At 37.1% G+C, this 15,270-nt stretch overlaps 1 protein-coding gene across 1 annotated transcript in view; it reads left to right on the top strand.

Annotated features, from left to right (window-relative positions):
* The window catches only part of NEMP2 (nuclear envelope integral membrane protein 2), a 336,857-nt gene that overhangs the window by 65,723 nt on the left and 255,864 nt on the right, over nt 1–15,270 (top strand). The window contains exon 3 of the mRNA XM_057303573.1: nt 11,423–11,525. The gene's annotated coding sequence lies outside the window, so the exon portion shown is untranslated. The remainder of the gene's footprint in view (nt 1–11,422; nt 11,526–15,270) is intronic.

The following is a 15,270-nucleotide window of genomic DNA, read 5'->3' as shown; positions in this document are numbered from 1 at the left end:
AACAGGAGTGATTTACGTGTCTCTCTTGGGCAAATATCAGAGGAACAGATGTGCCTGCCTCACTTTTTCTTTCCATTTCTATCAGCTATATGGATGTTAACTTCATATATTGAAGATAACTAGGCTTTGCCCTGTGTTAGCCTGGCCCTGACAAAGAATCCCCTATTAGGCAAGTGAGAAGTAAAATCCACATTACTCAAATATGGGGGTTTCTTTATTATAGTAGCTACTGTTACCTTAAATGATACATGTTATATGACTTATGCTTTGCTGAGATCATATTGGCTGCTGTGTAGACAATAGTCTGGAAGTGGTAGGGGGTGGCAGCAAGGGTGGGAGCAGGGAGACCACTTAGGTGGTTCTAATGGGACTGATGGTGGCTTAGACTAGGTTCGTGGCACTGGAATGGTATGAAGTGGACATACTGATATACTTGGGAAAATTTTTTTAATGAAATTCACATGACAGATGAATGCATGGGTGTGCGAGGAGATAGAAACCAAGGTTTGGCTTGAACTCACTGAAAAAACAGTGACGCCATTTTTTGAGACAGAGACCAGAACTCTCAAAATCCTCTCTTAATTACAGTTCTCCCAGTTAGCTCCGTTTGTCCTCAGTGGTCTCTTAGCTGTGGCCCTTAGACCACATTATTCACTGCCTGTGGCCTCCTCATCCATATGCTACAGATCCTACATGTACTTCCCATATTAATGCTCAGAAGAAAAAAAAACTTGGCCTACACTCTCTCAGCCTGAACATCTGATAAAATGAAAACCATAAACATGAAAAATGGCAATTTTAACCTCAAATGGGTTAAAGTTGCTTTTCTCATTCTTATCAAGTTGGAGGACAGATAAAGAAGGATTATATGTTTTGCCTGCAATTAGGATTTAAAGGTGATAATGTAAATCACAAGTTTCTCTAGTTCTGGGCTGACCTTGATTTGGAGTATAGTTACAACACACTTTATAACCGTATAGTTCTGGTGAGATTATGTTTATTGCTTCCTTTCCTTTCTGTGTCCTCTGAACATGGGTCCACTCAGAGTAACAGTGTCTCCAGGTCAGGGCTCTGTAAGTGCTGTAGGGGGTTGGAGATGAGCTTGCTTTGTCAGGCTAGAGTGGTCAGCCAATGAGGATTCTCCCCTTGAGTCTCAGGAGAGGTGGTTATTTCCTTTTGAACGTCACAGGAGGAGCCCTAGTGTCTATCTGGGGCAAGTAAAAGAGATCCCCCAGAAAGGCTAGGTAGCTGGAGCTGGACTCAAGAGATAGGCTTTGCCTATGAATACGCATTATGGTATAGGGCAAGTACTGTAGTTTTTTTCCTTCACTTCCAACCGAACTGTCACTATTAGCACTTGAGTTTTCTGTGACTCTCACTGCCATCCATAAGCATGCATCAGTGGAACTAAGCCAAGTCGCCAACTGTGAGATGTCTCTTCAGTTTTTTGTCTCTTCGGTCCTAGGGGAGAAGGGGACTAAGGGTGAAGGAAGAAGGTACAGAAAGGGGAAGCTCATTACATATCCCTTGAAAAGCTATTTCTGCTGATCTGTCAGTTCCTACTCTCCCACCCATGCCTTCACACATACTCCATAATTTTCCATTTGTTTTCAGCGCAGTCACTGGGAGTTGAATATGAGTGGCTTCTGCAACCAACTGAGTAAGAGAAATGAGCAGTAGTGATGACTCTATACTTTCATTCATTCATTTATTCATTCATTCATTGTGTCTAATCCAAAGATGAAAAAGATACAGCTCTTGTCCTCGAGGAGCTCTGTTTGTGAAAATAATAATACTAGTTAATGTGGTAACAGAAGTGTGAGAACAAAGTACTCTAGATGCAACAGGAGGACAGATTAGTCCCACAGGTCTCTCTGTGTGTTTCCATCTGTGTGCATGCAGGTAGACTGTGTAGATTGTGACAAAGGCAAATTTTGCAGAGGACATGATATCAGAGCAATCTTGAAAGATGGGTAAGATTTCATCATGCAGAGAAGGGGGAGGGGCTGAAGAGAGGAAAGACAGGAAACAGCATATGAAAAGGCATTATATTCTATTTTCAACTAGGAATTGTGTCCTGAGGATATTCTCGCCTGAATAAATCAGTATGTGTCATCATACCATAATATAATGATTTACCAGCAGCAGTAATGGCCTATATTTTAACCATGAAATCTCTCATTGGTGTCATTAGTGATGTGAGCTAGAAACTTGAGCATATTCTATCATAAAGTTATTTGTAACATAAGGCAGGGCTTACACTCTGCTTCATCTGCTTTAGTTTCATTTTCAGCCTATAATTTGACATGCACCAGTTACCAGGTATAATGTGGTTGATTTGCTACAAATGAAAAGTTGAAAGAAATGATGCTAAATAATCTACACAAAACTCAGATAAAACCTTTTGAATCTCCCACTAGATGGCATGGAAGAACCTAGAATAACATAATACCTAATTCTCATGCTAGACTCAATAAAAAAGAGTTCCTATTTCTATGGTTGCTTGATTATTTTCTATTAAAAGCAAATACTCTATAAGTAATATCTTTGTAATTATTTCTTCTTTAACAATGATCTATTTTAAAACAGTAATAAATGCATGTGGTTTAAAATTCATAGTAAACAGGAGAACATGGTGAGAATTTTTTAAACTCTTTTTTAAACAGATTAAAACCATTCTTTTTTCATCAAGCTATTTTTTTGTTCATTTTTTCATTCTTCCAGGCTTTTTCCGTATGGGTTCTTGGAGAGCCCAATTCAGGGTTTATCTTAGTGTTATCACTCTCAGAAATTCCTGACTTGGGGAAGAAAATAAAAGTTAATAATTTTATATTATTGCGACCCTGGTACACAAGGCATTGTCATCTACCAGTTACAACTTTTACAGAGCAATAAAAAGTGAAGTAATCCATGTTTACTGATTAGAAGTAAGAAGGAACTATCATGTGACCTCTGTAAGTAAATCCACATTACTTTAAGAACACTAACAAGTATTACCCAAGGTAAAAAGAAATCCTACTTACTTGTCTAACACTTGACCTTTAATAATAGAACCTGCCTAATCCCCATATAACTATTCAAAACATTGAGTCCCAATTAATTTCCTCTTCATGTGAACTTCATACACGCCCTAGTCTAACGCTATTTTAAGAATGTTGAAGGAATGTGATTTTTGATAAGCTGCTGTAAGTGAATGACGGGGAGCCAGAGTTATCTTACGTAGCTAGTCTTCTCTGGGCATACCAGGACTCAAACTTCCCCAAATCCCTGAGTTATCTGGAGTAGAGCTACATTGGATAGGCACTCAAAGCTTGGAAAGACTGCTTGATCATGAATATTGAGTCTAAAAAATATATCTTCCAAATAAACCCCAATCTTTGAAGTAACTGGTACTATGGCAACACAAGGATTCATTCAACATGTATTTACTGGATGCCTTCTCTGTGCCACACTCTGCTGGGCCCTGAGCTAGCTTAAACAATCTGACTCTAATATAGGGCAGCAGGTAAGGAGGCAGGGATAGTATCACTTTTAATAATTGTCTTTTACTGCAACAAGGGCCTCATAAATCATGGTAGTTTGCAACACTAGAATCAAAAGGACACTTAAATTGAACCACAGTGCCCCTGGTAATCATAACTGATATTCTGCCTAGCTAATGAGAGTTCTTATTGAATGTAGAAGTACTGCTTGATTCTATTCCAATAATTACAGCAAGCAGGAGCAGAAAACCAACTCCTGCTCGTTCCTAGGACAATGCTTCCCATGTAGGATTTTTTCCTACATTATATAACCCTTGGATACCTTTCATCAGAATCTCCTGGATCACTTGTTTTAATAAACATTCTGGAGCCCTACTGTAGGTCACCGAATCATATCTCTGGATTTCTTGACCAGGAGGCTACAGCAGAAAATATGCACGGACCAGTTCCCAAGCACACATGAGATCACCATGGACCCTCTATGAATCAAAAGGGAGATGTGAGGGCCTCAAAATGTGATGAGTTCCTAAGCACAATTAGGGTCTGGAGACATCACAGTTTGGGCCTTGACATCAATGTGATGTCATTTCCTAGTGCTTATCTTAGGTAAGGACCAGCTTACAAATGTCCTCCCCTAGGGAAAACATTAAAGAATTAATTGACTGAAGGCACTGTGTATGGATTCTACTTAAATAACTTATTTACAGGAAATTATTTATCTGGAATGCTTCACTTCATTATAAAATTTTAATACCAGTAAAAATAATGTGACTTTACCAGGGCCTAGTCTTCCCTGATTCATTAATGCATAGAACTGTCAGAAATCAAAACGCAGAGGGGTACTAACGTGGAGTCCCCACATGTTCTGGTAAATATTGTTGCTTTGAAGCAGAATTAAGTTTGGGGGAACTTATACAGAAAAATCAGAAAGTGTTTTTTTTTTTTTTATCTTTTCTGTTTGGTGATACATATGTGCACATGTAGACATGGATCTGTATAAAGGTCATAAGTTCCAAAACAAGTCCAGCATTGTACTGGGAATCTAAATGTTTTATTCCACTGATTTTTCACAACTGTTCTGCTGGGTGGTGGTTATTATGTTACCCTGTTATACAGAGTAGGAACCTAAAGCTTGAGTAACTTGCTTAAGGTGACATAACATAGCAAAGAGGCTCACAAAGAAAAGGAAGATGTTGAGCCCTCCAAAGTTCATGACATTTCCATTATACCATTCTTATGAAGAAATATAGAAAGAAATTACTACATAAAAGAAAGATATTAAATGCTAAAACTTTCACAATTTTTTCCTTTGCAATATCAGAAACATCCAGTAGGGTGTACTCCTGAATCAGTTTTCTAATTGAAACCCAAAGCTGTTAAACAGTGACGTTCTTAGCGCTTTGGGTGGTTTTTTTGATGTATTATTTTATTTATTTATTTATTTATTTATTTATTTATTTATTACATTTTTAGAAAATTCTAGTTTCTTTTTTTAATTTTTTTATTTTCCAAGTTTTCTTATAATGTTCAGTTAGCCAACATATAGTACATCATTAGTTTTTGACGTAGTATTCAATGATTCATTAGTTGAGTAGAACACCCAGTGCTCATCACAACACAGTGCCCTCCTTAATGTATTATTTTAAATGAAATCTACAACAAGACTTTAAAAATTTCTATATGCACACCTGAACGTCAAAAGAAAATATTGTTTTGCATGCATTGGTTTTTGGTCCACGACTGATTTTTCATATTAAAATGGTACAATATTAAAATTGTGAAATGTACTGATGCTTCCCAGCTAGGAACAGAGCTTTATTTTATTCCATCATTTTGAAAGTCATGCTATGTTATCACAGACTGCCACACAACTTAGCCTGATTTACAGAAGTGTGATTAGTTTATCAGTATGTCTCCAGGCGTGCCAAGGCACAGTTATTTTAGAATCACCAAAGACCACAGAATATGGTCCCCAACCTGCAGCACCAACATCACCTGGGGGCTTGTTAGGTAAATTCTCAGGAGCTGCTCCAGACCTACTCAATCAAAACCTCTGGGAATAGGGTCCAGAAATCTGTGTTTTAACAAGCTCTCAGGGCGATTCTGAGACACACTAAAGTTTGAAAACCACCAATTTAGGATAGTTATCACAAGTATAGATTTCTGGGGTGCCTGCGTGGCTCAGTCGTTTGAGGGACTGACACTTGGTTTCAACTCAGGTCATGATTTCAGGGTCATGAGATCAAGCACTGCTTTGGGCTCTGTGCTCTGCCGGAAGTCTGCTTGAGATGCTCCCTCTCCCTGCACCTCCTTGTGTGGACACACTCTCTCAAATAAATAAATAAATCTTTAAAAAAAACCAAAACCTGTAGATTTCTGATCCTCACCCAGATTGAATCAGAATCTCTGGGGCCTAGAAATTTATATTGTTTATAAATATCCCAGTGATTCTTAGACACACAGAAGTTTGAGGACCACATTGGTCCATGTGGTATGATTTGAGGGGACTAGGAAAGATCTTGTTCTTAATATTTTTCTCTACTTCTTGCTCCAAAGGCAATTAATTTTGTAGAATTAAGCAAGTATCTCTCCATTAGTTTCTAAGTTCAGTAAGTCATAAATATTTTAGAGTAAATATTTTTTATTAACTAGGTACTTCACCTTTGTCGGAGAACTGGAAAAGGGAAAAATTAAACAGGAGGGATGTTACAAAGAGAGACTACAAAAGCCTAATTTGAATGCTTTGCCTCTGAGATCTGATTTATGAATACCTCACATTATTCATTAGGGAGATGTCATAGTTCCGGTATAACGTCTTCGGTGTAACATCCTTTAACCAACCCCTGCCTCCTGCAAAGAGAACCTTATAAAAGTCTACTTGACAGTAACCAAGCAAGACTTATACTTTGAGGGGCGCCTGGGTGGCACAGCGGTTAAGCGTCTGCCTTTGGCTCAGGGCGTGATCCTGGCGTTATGGGATCGAGCCCCACATCAGGCTCCTCTGCTATGAGCCTGCTTATTCCTCTCCCACTCCCCCTGCCTGTGTTCCCTCTCTCGCTGGCTGTCTCTATCTCTGTCGAATAAATAAATAAAAAAAAAATCTTAAAAAAAAAAAGACTTATACTTTGAGTGTAGGTAATACTGTATTGTCATGTTTATTTAGTTGTGTGTATTTTTTAAGTGTAGATAGAACCTATATACTCAAAGGCATAAAAAGCAAAACATAAGACACATAGGAAAATTAATATCATTACATTATAATACCACTTAAACTTTTTTCAAATAATATTAGCTTATTAACCAGACTAGGCTCCATATGACTTCCTGTTGTTTCAAAACAGATATAGATACAACATGGATGATCCTGGAAAACATTATAAGTGAAAGAAGTCATACACAAAAGGGCACATATTGTATGGTTCCATTTATATGAAATATCCAGAATAGGCAAAGCCATAGAGATAGAAGCATATTACTGGTTGTCAAGGGCCAGAGGAGGGGGTAATGTAGAGTGACTGTTTAATGAGTAGGGGCTTTCCTTTTAGAATGATGAAAATGTTGGGCAGGGGATGGGATAAATGGATGATGGGTATTAAGGAGGGCACTTGTGATGAGTGTTATATGTAAATGATGAATCACTAAATTCTATTCCTGAAACCAATATTACACTACATCTTAACTAGAATTTAAACAAAAATTTGAAAACAACAACAACAAACAAAGCCAAAAAGTTCAATATGAAAATGCAAAAAACGAAATAGAATGATGAAAATTTTCTTGGACTAGATTGTGGTGATCATTGTACAACATTGTGAATGTAGTAAATGTCACTGAATTGTACGCTTTAAAATGGTAAAATTTTATGTGTATAACAAATAACACATAAATAACACATATATAAAATTAAATAGAATAAAATAAAATCTTCTCTTAAAGGATGAAGATGGATAGTACTCAGGATATAGAAAAGAATGTGCCCCTGGGGTTGGAGGGAGTTCTTAAAGATACACCCCAAAATTATATAAGGGCTAACACTAAATTTGGGAAAATGTCAAATTACAGTGTTGAAAGCTGACTTTGACTTAGATATATGTTTTGACTTGCCAACAAAACAAAACAACAACACCCCCGCCCCACAAAACCACAAAAGCACACAAAGCCGCTGATCACCTATTATCTCCTGAAACAGCTACAGTGCTGCATTCACAGTTAGCCCACAGTCCCAGTAGGTCGGCTCCCAGGGTGAGGCTTCCTACGCAGGAGTCCACAGCTGGTTTCTCACATATCTCCACAGAACGACATGGAGTGGGATTCATCGTTTACTCTTACCCTAAATCCCTTCCTCCACCCCCGTCACCAAGCTCCCAGGCAAATGTGGTTCTCTCCGATGAAGTAATCTAAGAATGGATGTTTATTTTTCATATTGGCTTTAATTTAATGATTATCAGTGTCCATGTGACTGTACATAAAGGCTATTCTCACTTTGCTCCTTCAGAGAATTCAGATATATTTACAAGCTGTGACCTCAATTCTTGTACCTATCTATTCCCTCTCCCACTGTCTAGAAATCAAATTGCCCTCCTAAAAATTCATCATATTATATCAGGTTTAGATTTTAAAAAACTGTATCTGAAAGCTTCAACTGAAAAACTGGAGAAGATTGTGAACTGCTTTGGAATGAGACAAAATGGTGTCTGTTGTGCCTTCTGAAGAAGAGCTGCTCTTTGTGTAGGCGTTTCTGTGAAATTCTGTGTCACCCACGCTACCCATTATAATGCTCATAACATTCACATATCTGATCTGGAGGAAATGTAGCTGGCACTGTATTTATTCCTCTTACCTCCTGTCTTGAAGCAAAATGCCAATGCTTCATGCAGCTTGGAGTGGTAAACATCAGCTGGGGAGAAGCTTTTATTTAGGGAATTTATTACAAAATGAATTTCTGAAGACGAATATAAGAAAGTGGAAGCACTGTTTACAAAGGATAGCAGTGGTGCAAATAGGTATGTCCAATAATTAATTTCTGATGCACCCAGGAACATCATCCCTTTTGTGGTTTCCTGTTTTGTGGTTTTTATATGATACACAGATGATTTCACTTTGTATGCCCACCAGTTGTGTGCATTCATAAAACAGATCTTTGTGCTGTTAATATAGGAGACCTAATATAGGCTGAGGATTTGATACAGCGCTAATAGAATTAAATTATTTTTTAAAAACCTGCCAAATGGGTAAGATGTTTGCCCTTTATTAGTGACTATCATTTTGAAGTGAAACCTACTTTAATGAATACCTGACAAAGAAACCTTTTAAAGGAATGATTATCTTTGACATGAATATATTCAGCTACTGTTTATACAATGAAATCTTAACTAGTTGGTAAAAATGGCACAATATTACGACGGGCATAGAAAATACTCCATAAAGAAAATGTAAAGGCTGCCTGAAGAGTTAATGACTAATTCTGTTATCTGAGTTGGTGCTTCAGTGACAGTTTGCTCTAAGAAAAGCTTATGTTTATGGCATTGTGAGTGTAATCTGTACATTTGAATTATACCCAGAGCCTTATTAATGCTATGTGTAAATTATAGACATTACCAAAGGAAGAAAGCATTATGTTTGCATTCTGCTTTCAGATACAAGGCAAGGTAGTTATGATTTATGACCTGGTGACTATAATACTTAAAAATGATGACCTCATTGCTAGGGGCACCTGGGTGGCTCAGTGGGTTAAGCATCGGACTCTTGGTTTCGGCTCAGGTCGTGATCTCATGAGTCATGAGATTGAGCCCCCCACCTGTCAGGCTCCAAGCTCAGGTGGGGAGTCTTCTTGAGACGCTCTCCCTCTACCCCTCCCCCCAATGACATGCACACACTGTCTCTCTCTCATTCTCTCTTTCTCTTAAATTAATCTTTTTGAAAATGATGACCTCATTGCATTTTTCATCTTCAAATGATATGTTAAAACATAGATAAATACTTTATCATACAGAGGTCTGATGCTGTTCAGAGAAGAGGAATGAAAAATTTAAATGGTTGAAAAATTTAGGCCTTAATGACAGGATAACTCATTTATTATTAGCCTGAAGGGAAAAAGGCCAAGTTATGAATTCATGAGTCCACGAGTAAAGATAAGTAAACAGGCAATCTATTCATTGTTCTTCATTGCCACTGAATTGGTTAAATAAAAAACATTCTTAGCAGTGTGGCTAAGAATGATGAAGGGAAATATGAGATACTTCTCCTTGAAGACTTTTAACAAAGAGGATGTATATCTACAGGTAAAAATTTCCCTGGTGGCTGAAATATGAATTATATGTTTCTTTCTGGTCATGATTTTATGGAAGCCTATTCTCTAAAATAATGCAATACTGTGTTGTCCCACACAAGTGGTGATATCTTTTGTGTTTAATGTAAAATTAAATATTTTTTGCATTGAACTTCACTAATTTAGGAAGTTCCCACCAGTCAGTAGTGAAACCCAAAATGAGGACTCTGCATTCTGTGTTTCCTACTTAACCATAGAGTAGGGCATGAGGGAGAAATTGGGAGAGGTGGACAAAAGAATTGGAAAATGGATAAGGACATTGAATAAAACAATTTCAGGGCAATGATTTTTAATATGAGCTGCAATTAGAATCATTTGGGCAGTTTTTTATTAAAATACCAGTGCTTAAGTCCTACTAACTTAGGGTGGGGCCCCAGCATAGGTCTTTCTGAAGACTTTTAAGGATCTGCAAAACTCATAAAGTTAAGCAAAGTATGATGGTAAAAAAAAAAATCTCTATACCAACAATTGTTTCAGAGTAACATGAACCTATGAATGGTGGGATTTAGTAGAAGCATATAATGTAGTACCAAGAAGAGCAATGAATCAGAACAGGTACATTCTAGCCCTTACTCCATAATTTGCGAGGTGTGTGACATTGGGCAAGTGACTTTATTACTTGAGGCTTTGATTTCCTCGTGCGTAAAGTGAAGGTGACCTTCGGGTCACCTCTGGTTTCCTGATTATCTGGCAATATGATTGCACAGATTTTTTGCAGGAATTTGTGCTTAAAACATATTTTCCAACTTGAAAGTTATAGCAATAGCCTTATAATAAAGAAGATTGAGGCATCTTACTAATTCTATTTCAGTGTATTTCTCATAACCAGTTTTAAATAAGACTATTGACTTAAGTCAGATCATCAAGTTGAAGACAATGTTGTGAAAGACTTTATCCATGCATAACTCAGCAAACATTTTTGGGCAACTATTGTGTTCTAGACACTGTTCTAGAAACTGTGATGATGCAAAGATAAAGAAGACATAGTTCTTATTATCAATAAGCTGATGGTTTTGTAGAAAAGACAAAGTGAATTTAAAAATGGAATCCAAATTCTTTTAACCTTTAAAAGGCACGTGCTTTTGCATCAATAGTCCCCAAAACAATAGCAATAGACCTCAGAGAGAATTGTGAGAAATCTGTTCTTTTACTGGATTCACTTCCTGAATAATTTCTATAAATCCCCAAGGAACACTTCCATGTCCCACAGTCTATCCAGGTAGTCACTGATCAATTGACCAGCCATCCTGATCTAGATGTTATAGCTCCAGATCCTACAGCTTAGTTTTTGAAGTCCTATAAATGTCTTTCCATGCTGCTTTTGCTCTTTTCCGTTTTACAGTTGGTGTATACAGAGCTTTCCCTTCCTAGAGCACAGCCAAACCTACCATAACACTTAAGATTTAACTGAAGGCTTAGGGATAACTCAAGCACCATACAGAAAGTACCTTGTAACTCAACTGCGCCGAAAAGTTACTTGCTACTCTTAGACTCTTCCATTAATCTTAAATATAAATAAATTAGTATTGTATGTTGGAGACGTGGCAGGTCCCCCAGGCATCTTTGTGTTGTGGAGTTCTTACACTTAAACCTCTCCTTTGTCTATAACTAGAAAGAAGTCTGCCCTCTTCCAGTCCATTCCCAGGCCTGCCTCATCTTCCACCCTAGAATGATTGACCATGGAAACATCCAATTTCTTCAACCTCATCCACCAGGTACTCTTTAGCCTTAGGAGAATAGGCAAGGTGATAGTAACAATTTAAAAGACGTACTTCAAAGTCTGGTTATTCAATTAAAAAAAACCCATGGGTGGGTTGCCAACAATTTAGCCATGGTAAAACTGTTACAAGGCCATTCTGGTTCTTTACTGCAGCATGATGTTAAGAGAAGGTAAGACCTGGCTCCTGGTATAGACTGTTCTAAACAAATCTGTAAGAAAATTTTTGTATAAAAGACATTCATATCTCCCAAGGGGAGGGGGAAAATTTTCAGGCATAAGACTAAATCCATATTTAGGAAAAAAAATATATCTGTCTCTGCAAGGGTGTATTTATGCTAAAGATAGCAAAATGTATGTTGATCAATGGCACATTTAACATGTTTGTCTGAAGTACCAGCTTTCAGATGAATGGTGACTTAACATTTTTCTCTAAGAATAATAGGTGGTTATTATGTTTATAAAAGTATTCTAGTGATTTTCCTAAAGCAAAGGAATCTGCTCCAAAGGTGAATTAATGTTTCCACTAACATGTTTGAGATGATGTCTTTTCAGTAAAGAAAAAAACCAAACTTGATTTCATTGAATACCCTACTCTAAGGGTGAGAAAGGCCCCTAACCAGATTGGGGGCAGGAGGGAGAGAGGATGGAGAAGCTGTTCAGGATGGGGAATGACTGAAGAGTGTGCTGAAGGTCAGGTTAGGAGCCAAGTGAGCTAGGGCAGGGAGGCCAGGAGACAGTGATCCAGACAGATCCTGGAGACCAGAGAGAAAGAGGGTGGTTTCAAGAGGAGGTGACATTTTGGTTGTGAGGCCATGGAGGGGATGACATTTTGGTTGTGAGGCCATGGAGGGGATGATATTTTGATTGTGAGGTCATGGAGGGGATGATATTTTGGTTGGGCAGTTTTGACATTAGCACCTATATCATGACTCTATAAAAAAACAAACCATTAAACTTTGAGTTTTGAAAATCACTAGGCAATTTGTAAAACAGACACTCTCACCTCCTCTCTTATTCTCAAAGATGGAAGGACACCACAGAGAGATGGTTAGGTTGAAAGTACAAGGAATTATAGGCTATATCAAAGACTACATAGTTTGTAGACTATGTCAAAATGGACATAAAACATCTTATTTCCTGAGTCTTTATCGCGAAAGTTTCTCTGTACCTAATACCATGCCTATAGTATTCTATATCTATTTGAATGAATGATTAGGGGAAGGTTATAAAGGATTTTAATACAATTCTTCAAATAGGTGTCTCATTTATAATTCTCCCATACCCAAATAAGATATTTAACTACCTTTATGAGATGGTCTTACTATATTATCTCATTTGATCATCCTAACAACTCCATAAAGTATATATAGTATATAATTTTCATTTTATGGCTGTGGAAACCTAAGCTCAAGGTAAGTGATCCAAGGTCACAGATTAGAAATGAAAAAAGAAAAAAGTGAATTTTGAATCCGGGTTTATTGCTTCTAGTTCATTCATTAATTTATGCATTCAATAAACATCCAGGGATGTATATCTGCAATCTCTATTGAAGCCTCAGCTTAAACAATCCATTGTTGAAACACTGAGTCACATAAGGACAATAACTTAGAAATAGGCTCTGTTGTTGACTAGAACCATTTTATGAACTGAATTAAAAGTTTCCAATATTTGTCATAAATAAACACATTTTTGGGGATTCTGGCTAATCAATTGTATATTACGTCAAATTGTTCTGTTTTGAGATATAAATAAGGTTGATTGCCTTAAGCAACCCCAACCACTAAAAAGGTTATAAGGCCTTCCCCACCCCTCAACCTCTCATATATGTATTTCAAAAATTTTTTAAAATTTAATTTAATTATTTGAGAGAGAGAGAGAGCATGAGAAGGGTGAGCAGAGAGAGATGAAGAAGCAGACTCCCCACTGAGCAGGGAGCCTGATGCCGGCCTCAGTCCTAGGACTCCGGGATCATGACCTGAGCCGAAGGCAGAGGTTTAACCAACTGAGCCATTCCGGTGCCCCTGCCATAAAATTTTTTTAAAAATATGTTCATAAAGTCAATGTAATGTAGTTCATTAAAGTCCACTTTCACCCCTTAATAACTACTTTTAAACTCTTTTGGCATTTTGTGGTACCCTAAGCACATACTTAAGTTTGCTCTTTGCTCTTTGCTTATTCCAGTATGAGATACCAGATGTCCATTTGTACTTTTTCTTTTTTTTTTTCTTTAAGATTTATTTATTTATTTGAGAGAGAGAGAGAGAGAAAGAGTGTGAGCAGGGGGAGGGGCAGAGGGAAAGAGAATATCCTTGAGGAGACTCTCCGCTGAGCATGGAACCAGGCATAGGGCTCAATCCTAAAACCCTGAGATCATGACCTGAGCCAAAATCAAGAGTTGGCCACTTAACTGAGCCACTTAGGTGCCCCTGTACATTTTCTTTAGCATTGTGCCCTAGTTATATACTTGTTGGTTAATTTGGAAACCAGGGATCAGTTGACTAACTTTCTGGTTGAAGGCTATATATAATTCTGTTCTCAAGTGGAGAGGAATTATGGCCTCCTGGGCTTTAAAGGGAATAATACAAGCTACAGAGAGTTCCTTGTTCCTATTCCAGATGGATAGAATGGTTGATATGATATGGTATATAACTCATTGTGTCACCAGATGCCATAGAAATCTTTTTCAAAAATTGTGGTCTATATATTTTGGTATAGGAAATTTTGACACTTTTGAAGATAAATATTTGAAGAGGTTCTTGCTGCTCTCAATGAGCGGGAAATTAACATTTTTGAAATAATGTTCCTGCCATTTTGAAACTTGAGTCTTCATTAATCACTTTTAAATTAGTTGTAGGAACTGTATAATCTTATAATTGTAACCTACCAATAAAGCTCTCTACTCTTTTTAAAAAGGAACATATTACAAGCAATTTGAAATATATAATTAATTAGGAATTAACTGGAAAATCTTCAAGACAACTAATAACTCTTGCGTTGATAAAGGCAGATAAATCTTGAGTTACAAATTAAGTCTTGTGTTAAATTTTTCTTTCTTAAGGGCAAGGGAAAATCAGAACATAGAAATATTTTTAAATATCAGTCATATATTGTGGAGGCAAGGAACACAGATATTTTCTTGACACTGAGCAGTGCAAAATTTAGTTTGAAATATCCTGATCTCTGTGGATATACTATTTGAAGATAGTGTACTCTGTTGTTTGTTTAATGTCTTTTGGCTTTCTTTGTCAAAACTTTCAATGATATAGAAATAAGGAAGTCATTTGACTTTTGCAAATCTCAGTGTCTTCATTTATAAAATAAAATTCACACACACACACACACACGCACACACACACGAGTTGGGGGAGACAGAGATGTGCGTTTCAAAGTAGTAAATCAAATCTTGAGCTCTGGAGTCAGACAGATGTGGACTGGTATCCTGGCTCTGCCATTTTCTTATTGTATGACCTTGGGTAAGTTGATTCTCTAAACTTCAACTTCTTTATTAAAACAAGGATAATAACAGTACCTACTTCTAGGGCTCTTTTAAGGGTAAAAGGAGGAATAGTTGAGTGCATAGCATAGTGCTGGTATCCTGGACTTTGTATATATTCAATAAATTAAATAATTTTATTATTGTTTTATTAAAAGCATTTTACAAATTCATAGTGCTAATTGTTTTAATCAGAACCATTTACCAAAAGTGAGATTCAAGTGAGATCTGTATCTTCTTCCAAAAT

The sequence above is a fragment of the Ursus arctos genome, unplaced genomic scaffold, assembly GCF_023065955.2.
Source record: "Ursus arctos isolate Adak ecotype North America unplaced genomic scaffold, UrsArc2.0 scaffold_1, whole genome shotgun sequence".
NCBI classification, from domain to species: Eukaryota; Metazoa; Chordata; class Mammalia; order Carnivora; family Ursidae; genus Ursus; species Ursus arctos.
The sequence above is the reverse complement of the archived record's forward strand: the minus strand, read 5'-3'. Positions and strand labels throughout refer to the sequence as shown.